Below are 13503 nucleotides of genomic sequence, written 5' to 3' on the forward strand. Positions count from 1 at the left end.
TTGTTCGTTATGTAGTGGAGTGGTTCAAATGTATGTACTTATTAATGTGTATATGGCAGAATAAATCATTACATGAGTAGGTACACATTAACTACACATACATTTAAACCACTCCACTAAAGTTGAAATAGTTATTTTGTACTAATTTTATTTATACAGAACTAATCAGACGTTTGCCCACAATCCACCTGATGTTATGTGGCTATTGGGGGACATGCCTGTCAAGGAGATGAAGTCAAATCAAGTCATGTCAAGTCAAATTTTGACTATAAAAAGGAACTTTAATAATAGCCCAACTAACAAGTTTAAATATTTAAAAAAAATGACTCTTGTTGCCTCAAAAGGTAGAATCATGTACAGAAGAATGGCTTAGAAACTCCATACTCTTTTTAAATAGTTTTTACAATATTTTCTGTACATTGATTTGATAATTATATGTAAACTAAAATAAAGCGACTACTATACCAAAATAAAATAGACGCATGGTGTAATAAAAATCAATACAAGCAGAAAACTTTATTATTGTGTAGATACCTAAATGGTGCAGACATATTCACAAATACGGCAACTATAGTTTTATATTATCTCTATATATATAAAATTCTCGTGTCACAATGTTCGTTCCCCTACTCCTCCGAAACCACTGGACCACTGTTAACTTTTATTTTTATTTTTCAGAGTTTTTATTTGTAACGTAAAAAAGATTTACAATTCTAATTTTCATTCGGAAAACCGTGTTAGTATGTACTAAAAAGGTAGGGATTAGGGAGGAATGAAGTTCGCGCAGCGGCAGCTAGTTCTGTATAAAACATGAATTAATATAGTCTATTATATTGTATAATATGAGCAACTTAGGTAGACTAAGAAAAAAACATTATTGAATAAATAAAAGCTATTGCATATAACTAGAAATAATATTTATTAATATTTAAACAGCTAATATATCGAAAGAAAATAATACTATATTATACGCTATTTAAAAGTGCACTAGCCACCATTATAGCATATATTTATTTCTTAATCCTACATTAAAATTAAATGTATAAAAACAAACAATTGCACTAAAAAAATCCAACGATGAAATACATAATATTTACAAAAAGGTTCAAACATAAACAAAAGGGAATCGATAGAAAATATTCAATATATAACTAAGTACGTTGTAGTTTACCTAAGTTGGCTGTTTTGTGTGATTGTGTAAACATGAATATGTACGTGAAGGCGTGTATGTTGGGTATGCTCATGAAGCAGGTCATTCTCTGTGTCATGAGTCTCTTTCAAAAAGCCTGCGAAGTGCCAAGGAGATTTCTGGAAGAAGCTAGGCTAAGTTAGCGAAAACTTTACGCACCTAAAGAAAGTCTGTGTTCGGAAACTGAGTCAACCAATCTTTAACTATAGTTGACTAACTGTTTAAGTTCTGTTTCATTTTACAATTTTGTAGTCCTGTATGATAAATAAATAAATAACGCCATTAAAGTGCGCAGCTGCCTAAGTAAAGCCTTATTCCAAAACGCTGTGCTTCCACAAAAAAACATCACATTCATATCAATCGGATTGTCTTACTTATCAGTGAATCAGTGTTTACATTATTACAACGGCGTGAGCACCGTCAAAATAATGTCCCTATTAGACCACAGAACGTTTTCAAAGGAACCACAACAAAAAATGACAATATCTACGGATTACTTGAGCAAGGCCATCTGTGGATATTGAGACCATCTCACACGATAACTTATCAGGCGATCTCTACTCAGATTTTGTGAAGAAAGAGCAAAAGAAAAGGCTCCCATTTATAGCCATAGAGTACGCCACAATCGCATTAGCTTGCTGTCGAATGATGATTTGAATTTCTATTGTTTATAGTGGCAGACATGTGTCAAAGTTCGATTGGAATTTAAATTCGGCTCCTTTGTTGTCTATTTTTTAGTTGTAAACACGGTGATGTTCCAATTTAGTTACAAACCTATGACTCTTGTGTGACGGATTATATTTGACGTCGGTATTTCGGAATAAGAGTAGAGCGGAATGAGGTTCGATCCCCGGCTGTGCACCAATGGACTTTCTTACTTGCTAACTGGTTTGCCTTAGATAATTAGACTTTAGCCAAAAAGTTGGCATGTGTCAGGCACAGGAGGCTGATACTTGCCTGTAAAATTCAGTAATTATCATGAAACAGTTAACAGAAATTTGAGAAATAAAAAGTTTGTAGCGGCACTGATTTATTTTATTTATTGTGGAATAACGCATCATCATAGCCTCTAGCTTACGTTTTTGAAGCTTCTAATTCCAGTTAGAACCCAAATTTCCCGCAGTCGGAACATTCAAAGAGTGAATTACCGAACTTGAGGGCACGACACAAAGCGGCGACCATTTTATTCCGACACTTTTCAAAATTGGAACGTGACGGTTGCGAGCCAGAGACAATGATATGAAAAAGAAAAATGTAAACGACTCTATTTTAAGCACAGACTATAGGCCTTTTCATACGCAGGCAATTATGACGTGTTTTGATTTTATTGTTATGCACCGGAGGGTCGAGAGTGGCGTGTAGATGAAGTCTGTTTTGCTGTTTTGGTATTCAAACCGTTAATTTAAAAGTGCGTTCTTGAACCCTTTCAGAGGCATTGTATCATTGTGTGCTTTGTACAGAGATTGTTTATCTGCCTCGTGGGGTACATAAGTACTGTTTTTTCATTCAGTAATGCTTTTACATTTGAAAGGGGTTAACATATTCAGACTACGCTTAGAAAACTTGTGGGTGTTTGGGGGATTTGAACAGCCTATTTATTTTGTTTTGATGACAAGTAGATGTATTGGCGCGAAGATAAATGCGAATTACATTAGGTACGCATATATGTTATATTTAATGTATTAACGAATAATTTTATAATAGCTATTTTAAAATATTAACGAACATTTTTATATTCACATTTTTTATCTCTCTTATTTATATGATAATATTTATTTATTAATTTGACGGAAAACAAAGAAGCGGCCCTCAACGCAAAAGATGGGAGAACGTTATCAAATCATTGTCCAATCATGTAAAAGCAGGCTACATCTGGAGTAGAGTTGCAAAGGACAGAGAAAGGAGGAAAGTAATAGAAAGGAGGCCTTTGTCAAGAGGCCTACCTAGCTTCGAGAATTATTATAGGTACCTATAGTAGAGTTTCGGAATATGAAGGCTATATTATTATTACAGAAATTACCCATAAAATTTTACTGTACATATATTGAATTCAAAAATATAACGAAAATTATTAAAAGTTTGGTACAGAGGCCTTAAAAAAATAATATAAAATTGACTCGACTTCATTAAATAATAATTGTTGACATATTATATTTTATTATTATTGTTTTTAATTAACAAGTGCAAGATTTAACAAATGAGTATCGTAATTTATCCTCACCACATATCAAGTTTGTTTTTAAAAACAAATGTTTCAAACGCCGGTCTTTCTTTGGCAATAAATAAGTTCAACCATTGTTTTATATGTATTTATAGATAAAACAAATGTGAATACTTAATATAACTGAGGTAAGTTATAACTTACCGAAACTTATCTAAAATCATCAATTTATATAGTTCATTACTAATGCGCTAGGTATGTAAACAACGCTTTCACGAAGAACGGCGTATTCTGTCTTATATATTTTAAACAAGAGTTCTGCATTATAGGTAATTCTAAAATATAATGGAGCGCCATTAGAAAATCTTTAATTAAACAAATCATAATTGATAAAGGTATCCAAACGTATCGCCAATCTACTAATATGTATTTTTTTATTTCATTCACGCAAAATACTCAAATACCATTTTTAAATGAAATAATTGATCAATGGTATGGGCGAAATTGCTAAATACATTTCAATCTCCCACCATCCATCAACCTACGCCGCGCGAGCGCGACTGACGCTCTGACTTCCCGCCCAAAAAGAGAAAAAGAAAATTTAAAAGTCCCTCCCATTGGCCCGCCTCTGTTTGCCGCCTGTGAATCGAATCGGCCAATCACAGACCGAGAAATTGGAAGCGTCGGCCGCGGTTTCCGAACCTCACCGAACGAACCCGACTGGCACGCTCACAACAAAAAATCATGCGACTGGTTTAGTGTCGGGTTGCGTCCCATCGACGCCGCTTCGCGTATCGTGCTTAAGTTAAACCGCGCCTGCGCAAATGAACTAAAAACCATTTCAAAACATCGCTCTCATCTCATTTACACTATAATAATTATACATTGAGTGTTCTGTGATTAAAATGAGCCTGCGGACGGAATGGAGCAGATTTCAGTGTTTATCAGGCCATTTTTAGTGATTAGTGATAGTGATCGAATTAAGTGATACCAGACAGATAACATTAAAGGTACTTATAATGATTTATATTATAATTAATTCTAGATATGGCATTAAATGCATTACTTTTATTTTAATGTATGACTAGGAGTTTACTTAATGAAACTGCAATAAAAATAAACAAATGTGTAATTTGTATTTACCAATATTATGAATGATAGATGGGTGAATAGGAAAAATAAATTTTTAGCCAAAAATTAAAAATAACATTATGAAAGAAACATTTTATTAGTAAGCAATATTTATAAATATTAATCATAATATAATTGATATATTAATTATTAATTCTAATAAGAATCTTTATTTTGTTTTTTCCATTAATTTAACAGATTCTACAATTTAATAATGTATAGATAGTAGAAAAAACAAAACAATGCCACAAAATATAATTTCAATTGTTCCGTCGGCTAAATTCATGTGCGCGGCAAAAATAGTGTTGGTGCGTTCTGTGATATGAAAAAGATTAAATTTTGTTTAGATTTATCTATGAAAGATATATTTGTAATTATTATATCTTCGTCATCATTGTGAATATAATTAAATTATTTGTTCTAAATGCGTCTTTAGCGGTTTGGCTTTGTGTGTATACTCAGCAAAAGGAAAGTCAATTTAAGTATTTTTTTATAGTTGGTTGATAATTACTTTTAAGATTTAAAATTCGCAACAGAGTATTTTTTGTGTATAAATTAAAACACTAAAAACTTTCAAAAACGAATATTCACTAACTTTGAAAGCCGTATTTTCCCAAAACAACCTCCTTTATATAGGTATATACCTACGGCATACGAAACTATTTATCTTGATTTAATACTTCACCAGACCACAGAATATGGTTGTAACATTGTTTATTTTTTTGTGGTAATGAAGACAGTCTGTAGCCAACTCTTCTTTAACTGTAGATTTTTCCGCCAAACAAATTTTAATATACGCAATATTTTTGTAAGAGGTATATAATATAAAAATTAGATGACTTTTGCTTTACGACCTTTGTCAAAATGTATATAAACTTATATTTACTGCCAGTTTTCAAATGGCGTACAACGAACGACAAGAACTGGCAACTATTCTATACTCTTTTAAATTGCCAAGTATTTAGTTTTAACCGACACTTGAAATAAAACCATATATGTATATAATATTGAATATATTTAATGATTTAGTAGCAACTGTAATTTTTATTAAAATATTTTAATTGTCCGCCTAATAAGTTTTATTTATTTTGCTTAAAACCATTTTTTACACATAAAAAAATATTTTTCTTTTCCAATTTCCATATAAATACTTTTTGATTTTCGCGCCACCTGTGGCTAGAACATAAAATATATTATGCTAACTGCAGCCTAAAGTGTGAAAAAAATTGTTCATCTGATATTAAAATAATTTAAAAAACCCGCTAAATATCTAATTTATTATGCAACGACATTTACATAGCGTATTACCAAATCGTTGACGGTTAGCAATATTTATTATTATTAATTGGTAATTTATTATCATGTCTATTAGTAAACATGTATATTAATATACATATAATAAATACCGTGCGTGCTAAATAAATTTATCAAAAATGTTGTCGGTGACTAGATTTTTTTTTGTTGGCTTGAATTTTTATACACTTTGTAGTATAGCCAAATACTTCAAGCAGAGTAGTCACTGATCAGCAATAAGTTTTTTTTAAATAAAAACACAAAAGGAGGCTTGGGAGTATAGTGGTAGGTACCGCCCTGGACACTGTGAATGTCACTGGTGGAGTACATTCTCGGCCTTTTAAGAATTGATATTGTACGTATCGATTCTATTGATATCCCTTATTTTTCGCACTGTTAAAAGCAACATATGTACAGTGTTAGCCTAGTCGCTTGAGCTCTCTCCCTGAGGTCGTAGATTCCATCCCCAGCTGTGCAACAATGGACTTTCTATGTGCACATTTAATATTGGCTCGAACGGTGAAAGGAAACATCTTTTGTCGTGTACCTCAGGAGGCTGATCTCTTTCTTGCCTATTAAACACATGATCTTAAAACATGATACAGAAACAAAAGTAACTACTGATTTTTTATTATTATTTTTTATTAATATAAGATAAATAAACAATTGATTCACAATTCCGCCATTTAATCCTTTACGGACTGGTTTAACTTACGTATTCCAACAAGTAATACGAATAAATACGAGGCACAAATCAATGTCAATGTCAGATCACTGTTTTCGTATCGGAGCCCTACGTTTTCGGACGTTACGATTGGTTGGACAGTTCGCGTTCGAAATTTGAATGCGGCCGATGCGCAAACGCTGATTAGCCTTCGATAAGGCTGTGTTTCCGTTGGAGTTATGTGTGGATATCCTGTTTTGAAATAGAGACGGTAAGGTTAATAGCTTTTCTATGAAAAATAGGTATGTGTGACAACTATATGTTATATTTATGGTCTAGTGAAGTCCCAAAAATATACTTCATCTCTTGCGTATAAATCAACGAGGAACTTATATGACTTTTACGTAACGGGTATAATAATAATAATAATGGCCATTATTTCAATAACTTAATTATGAGCATTGAGGTTTCATTGATATTTTTTATTAGAAAAAAGGGCGTGCGTACAATGTACACATATCAGAAGTAAAACTTTTTGTAAATTAATTATTACTAATTAAATTAGTAAAAGCCCTAGTAGATGATCATGTACACTCTATGTATTTGTATATCTATACTCACACTGTATACGTCCTAATAATAGTATAAATAAATAAAAAATCTTCGTTAACACAAGACGTTATACGACAAAATTTCCATGTGAAGTTGTAATATGTAACTACTGAACGAATACATGAACCAAAAGCGTGTATTTTTTTATCGATCTCCCTTTCTTATTCTCTCTCAATGGATGTCAATCGCGCTCTCCCTTTTCTTCGGAAAAAAACGCTGCACATATTCGTGACGTCAAAAAATATGTTTTAACCTTACTTAAAATACACCTTAACATTACCATCGTATGCTTATCAGGTTTTGGTTTGTCTGCCGTTGGACATAGGCCTCTCCATATAATTCCACTCGTGTCGTATATTAAAATTACATATAACTACACTTTGCAGTGTATCTTAAAATACACAAGTTATTTTAAGTATGTTAATTGTTTTAAGACTCTTAAATCAGAACATTTTTGGTTAAGATCCTAATGAAGAAAAGATAATTTTTTAGGTAGGTAGGTAATACTAGTGGAGACTGGTCGTACCTACTTGAATTAGTATATGCGGTGATGTTAGTTATTTCGACTTTGTATTTGCGTGTTGTTCCCACGAGAATCTAAGTGCATGAACCTATTTCACCATGCTGATAGAGGAAAAATCTTTGTATTTTATTTGTTCCTCTCGTCCTTCCTACGTCCTTGATTTGAGAACTGGTAGTAAATGTACTATTAGGATTATTTAATCTGTGTACCTTTATTGACGTTCATAAATGTACATTGTGATACCTAAATGCTAGAATATTAAAATACAGAATTTGAATTTAATGTCTTGTAGATCAGTTAAGAATTTAAAACCGTGTCTAACTTCGAGCTCCATCATTAGAGTAGTCATCAGGTTCAAACGTTAGATAAAACTATTCAAAGAGAAGAGCTGGTTGCCGTCCGCTACCACTATGTGGAACCAGCTACCCACTAAAGTTTTTCCATTTTGACTTAGGGTCCTTTAACAGGGACTACCAATAAATAGGGCAATACTCACAGTGTTAACAGATGGGTCTCCTCCACGATTGCCCAATACATAAAAAAAGAGTTCGATATTATATAAACGCTCCATTATCATATATACGGCCCCAAATGAAGTCATTCAGTAACCCACTTAGACATTATCCATGTATTTGAGATAACCTTATCTTTGATTATTGTGTTGGACAAAATATTTGAATCTCTGGGACCACTGAAGTTTAATTAATTGGATCCTCGTTAAATCTCAATATTGAAATGTCATATGTAAAGAACTACTATTAGTAGTGGAGTTATATTATCTGAGGTTTCTGAAGAGATGCAATTTTAATTTTGTTTATACATAGCTAGAGAAATATACAAATATTCTTAACTTAAATAATACCAATATATGTATAAATAGAAAATTGAAACAAATTTAAAAGTTTGCTCCCTGTGGCATTGTATCTGCTGGCAGCATTTCCCACTGTATTGTGATACTTATTCTTTGAGCGAGGAATGCACCAGCTTTGGTTTCACTGACGGCATAAATTAAAAAACAAAAATCATTTATTCACGTAGGCATCATAATGTACACTTATGAACGTCAAAAAAAGAAATATACATTAAATTCTTCTAATTTTACATTTACTGCCAGTTCTCAAATCAAGGGCGTAGAATGGAAAAGAAGAATTGACAATAAACCCCACTCTTTTGATCGCCAAGTTTTTTCTTTTACACCACGTTTGTAAGGAGCTGCAACCATTACACCATGTTCCATACCTAGACAAGAATCAGAGGGAAGACTTATATTTGAGGTTTTTATTATTTTCTGTCTATGCGACCTTTTGTGCTTGTCCGAGGGAGATGAGACGGGCTTAATATTAATAATTATTGTTGGTTAAAATATATTTACCTACTACAGTATGATTTAGATTTTGTTTTATTATGACGTTTAGTAACATTTTTATTCACTCAAATTAAACGTCGATAAAGTATTTATTAATGGGAGTAACAGTAATTTTTGGCCTCGGTAAAGATAAGATAGTTACAAGTAGTTCTATTTATTTTAAAAATAAAGATATCGTGATACGGGTTATCGGCAATATCGACTTGCCGTGATTTATATGGCTATGTATGAACGGAATCAAAGTCCATTACATATGACTTGCATTCAAACCCTGGGTCCTTTTTTACTATAGTCCCAAAAAGAGATAAAAACTACTTCAAAACGTGTTTTCACTTAAAAGAATATTTTAATGCAAATATAAATTTTTATATAATACATTTTACATCTTTGCTACTGATGCGGTTTCATTCTATGCCAATTAAGTTATAAATTAGACTAATTTTATCATAGATTAATATCTTATAATTTCATTAAATAGATGATATTGAAAGATAATTTTGATCTATTTGTTATCTCAGCTCCTGGTTCAAATATGTTTTTTATAAAATGCATATTTGCGTCATATGAATATTTATTAATTTTTATTCCCACATATTATTAACAAACTATTTAATTATGCACTTCACTTGTTTTATAAGTTGTTTTATGTGAATTTGACATTTTGCTTATGTTTTTATCAATATATGCATCTGTAAATATCTAAAGATTAAATCTCCTTTAAAATTATTATTAACCGTGATTTATGTGTGTTTAAATGTGAATATGTTTTGTAACTATTGTTAATTATTTGAATATTAAAAATATATTAATATATTATCGTGATTATAGCGTAAATAAAAAAAACTTATTACAATACTCAAACCTATATTACAGCACAGATTTATCATAGAGACTAATAACTACTTAGTGTGATATATTTGATTGTATTTTTTAATTCTACTCCTGTATGTCAAAGACATACCTACTTATAGGATTTGACAAACCGGAGTCATGCTTTAACCATTCAAGTATTCTCACAGATCAGTTGCCGAATTATCTACCTATCTATCTATCATATATATTAATTATACAGGCATTTTATTTAAATTTTAAAATATCTTTCAAATAAATTTTTCTTCACCACATTATTGATAAGTAATCATGACATTGCAAGGAAATCGTTTAAAATCGACGCAATTTACGATAAATATGTGATTTCTTTTATTTTATCTTTAAATCCAATTTCAGTCGATGGTCAGATAGCGGCTTAAGTAGTTGTGATAGTAACTAACTGTGGTGTATCTTGCGCATCTTATCGGTAAGGAATAAGGATTAAGTTTTAAGAAATCTTATTGATCTATACACGTTAAGCCCGTGTGTCGTTTAGCATGTGATTCGCGATCTTTTCATCAAAAATCGTTACTTATAATTTACAATCAAACAAAATGACACACATAGCGGTGCACCTTCTTAAATTATCATGTTGTTTTCACACATGTATATCTTTATAATATTTTCATAAGTATCTTATTGTCCTTGTAAAATATTTGACGTTTGAGATTAAAAGCAAAAATAAAACCTTCAGAAAACATTATATAATGACGCGGCTGATATATATATATAAAGACTTTGAGGATTGGTTTTGCTAATAAGCACACTACTTTAGGGTTTATGATTATCAAAGATACGTCAACTTTATCCGCTGGCGCGCCCTTGTCTCTGGAGCAAGAGCACGCCATCTTTAACAACGCGCCGCAACGCTTCATTATGGAGTTCATACTTTTTCCTATAGGTAAACGGTACCAAATATTACAGGAACGGATTAGGTACCAGATACAAGTTAGGTTTAGAGGCAAGCGTAAAGCATGGGTTTACCCCATATTATATTATTTTATTATATTTTTAGAGTGTCCTTAAAAAGAAGCTGTTCTAAATTTTCAAACGCCATTAACCAATTATCATAAATCAAAAATGATAACAAAATCAATATAATTTTTCTTTGTCATATCCGACGATTGTCGAGGAGACTGATTTTTACGATAAACATTTAATCTATATATACATCTGTTTGTAATTTCTGATTCGGCAAGGGAATGTTCAAATAAAATAACGATATCTTATGAACGCAAGCAAACCGCTGTCAATAGCTAACCGCTAAGCTAAATAACAAACAAAAATTGTTGAAAATAATTTTTCATATTGTCTTAACCTTATTTAAACATTTGTCTCTTTCAAACTTACTGTGCTTACGCTGTGAAAAAGAAACAGAGCTATTTTTAGTATCATAGTAGTATTACTATTGATTGATTTCTTATTAAAAAAAAATATTTTTGTGGAGGGCGACTAAAACCAGTTTTCAGCACTAATTGTACAAAGCCAAAGCAGGGTCTAGTTGTATATAATCTTTAATATCAATAATAATTTAGACGATGAAATCTTATCAATCTTATCTTGAGAACTGACATAATCTAATCATAATTAATTATTAATAACGTAACTGCTAATACTGTATGATTCCTCATAAATTATAATTCAAAATAAAAGGCGTTATAACATAGGTTATATGTATATGTTTCTAATCATAATATGGCCGTGATTTTTACTTTGTGTTTGTAATACAGAAGAACTTAAAGGTACATAAAAATACTTCCATAAAATAAGTATATTGTAGAAAATAATATAAGGCTATTAAAATTTGAACGCGTTTTTGAAAACTTGTAGTAGGTACTTGCATATAAAATATATTTTTGATTATGACCTAATATCAAATTTAATCCATATCTATGAACTTAAATCGTTATGAGGGAATTTAGGAAATGCATGTCAAACTTCCTAAAGGCGTAATCGCAAACCGGCAGAGTAACCATTGATATACCGTTTAACATCAGATATAAGATATACGTAATTATTTCACGATTTTTGATGCCAAAGCAAGCCAGATTCTGAAGCTTGCTATAGATCCAGTAAATGTACAGTCCGGTTTATTAGACAGATGAAGATTACATAAAAGGAAAATAGAAGTACTTCATAATAATTCATCAAATACAGCAAATTCTTGTACCATGTAAGTCCGAAATTCTTGTACCATGTAAGTCCAACATGTATAAATACATAATTTATTCCAGAGGCGTCTAAGTGGACACTACTACATCTTATTTTACAAGAAAATGCCATTTTCTTTGACAAAAAATAACATCGTATTTATGTACCTATAAGTATTTGACAAACCGAATTTTACAATTATAAATATTTTTATTAGTATTATAAGTAATGGAACAAAGTGTCAATAAATAAAAAAGTCAAAGGCACTAGCTTTAGGTCTGGGATCTCTGAATCTGTTTTATGATCATATGTCTAACAGGCAAGTAGGTGATCAGCCCCCCGTGCCTGACACACGCCGTCGACTGTTTGGGTCTAAGACAAGCCGGTTTTCTCACGATGTTTTCCATCGCCGTTCAAACGAATCTTAAATACGCACATAGAAAACTCCATTGGTGCACCGTTCTTCAGAGGTGTGAGTCGTACACTAAAGCAACTAGGCAGACACTGCTCTTGCTACAAGTTTACCAGTTAATAGTATGTAATTACTCATCGGTATATTTATGTATTCTATAAAAATAAATCAATTTTAAGATTTCGTTCCATTTACGTGCTAATTAAATCCCGGGGGCTATCTTGCAGTAATTGTTTTAAGAATATCTGTTAGTCCAGCGACCACACAGAACGTTAGTATTATTGTTAGTTAAACGTCGTATAATAACGTTAGAAATAATAAATTGCCGAGTTGTTATGTCGTTTAGTTCATTTGGAAGCTTAATATTATCGCGTTGATAACACAGGACCACATTGTTTTGTCATTAGGTAAATATTTTTATATTTTAATTACATATATGATAACGCTTAGTAATAATAATGATTTAGATACATATCACTTAAACGCAATATTTCTCATATCATTGTTTGCTAACTCTTTGATTTGGTCTATCCGCCTTTTAAGGTGTCTCCCTCTTTTTCGTTTTCTGTACGTTGAGCATCAGTTTAGTGCTTTCTTTTCCACTCTGTCCTTCTTTTCATGTGCCCTCCCATTAACAATTACGTTTTTTTTATTTTTATTGTGTTATTTATAATAGCGCGTATTACAATGAAAATTGTTCTCAAATTTAAAATAGTTAATTGATTTGCAAATATTCTCACACTCAATCTTCTGGCTTGGCTTCGGAAACTGGATTTTCTACTTCTCCTTATGTACTATTATTATATTCCCATGATATAGCGGCAAAGATTCCCGGCGATATTTCTTGGTTGCTTTTTTTAAACTTAAACACGGTTTTTTTATTAAATTAATTTATTCTTATGAATAAACATGTATGTATAAAATACAAGAAAAATACTAAATCATAAATTTTATACATATACACATCAAATATTAGAACATAAGCAAGCTGGTTAAGGAGTAATTAAATAAGCACCACAAAAAAGTATATTTTGAATGCCTATAATAGAGTGAATAAATTTATATCTTAGTTAAGGCATTATGTAATTATTAACATGTAGTATATATTATCCTTTAATTGTTTAGTTATTT

General features: G+C 31.3%; 1 protein-coding gene across 3 annotated transcripts in view; it reads left to right on the forward strand.

Annotated features, from left to right (window-relative positions):
- The first annotated feature begins 4106 nt into the window (after positions 1–4106).
- The window catches only part of LOC110997726 (GATA-binding factor C), an 80297-nt gene continuing 70900 nt past the window's right edge, over positions 4107–13503 (forward strand). For 2 of the 3 annotated variants that reach the window (XM_022266017.2, XM_022266052.2), the window contains exon 1: positions 10150–10236. The gene's annotated coding sequence lies outside the window, so the exon portion shown is untranslated. Of the gene's footprint in view, positions 4361–10149; positions 10237–13503 lie in introns of those variants that run through there. The other variant, XM_022266025.2, reaches the window with a different exon arrangement.

Source organism: Pieris rapae, chromosome 10, assembly GCF_905147795.1.
Source record: "Pieris rapae chromosome 10, ilPieRapa1.1, whole genome shotgun sequence".
In the NCBI taxonomy this organism is placed as follows: Eukaryota; Metazoa; Arthropoda; class Insecta; order Lepidoptera; family Pieridae; genus Pieris; species Pieris rapae.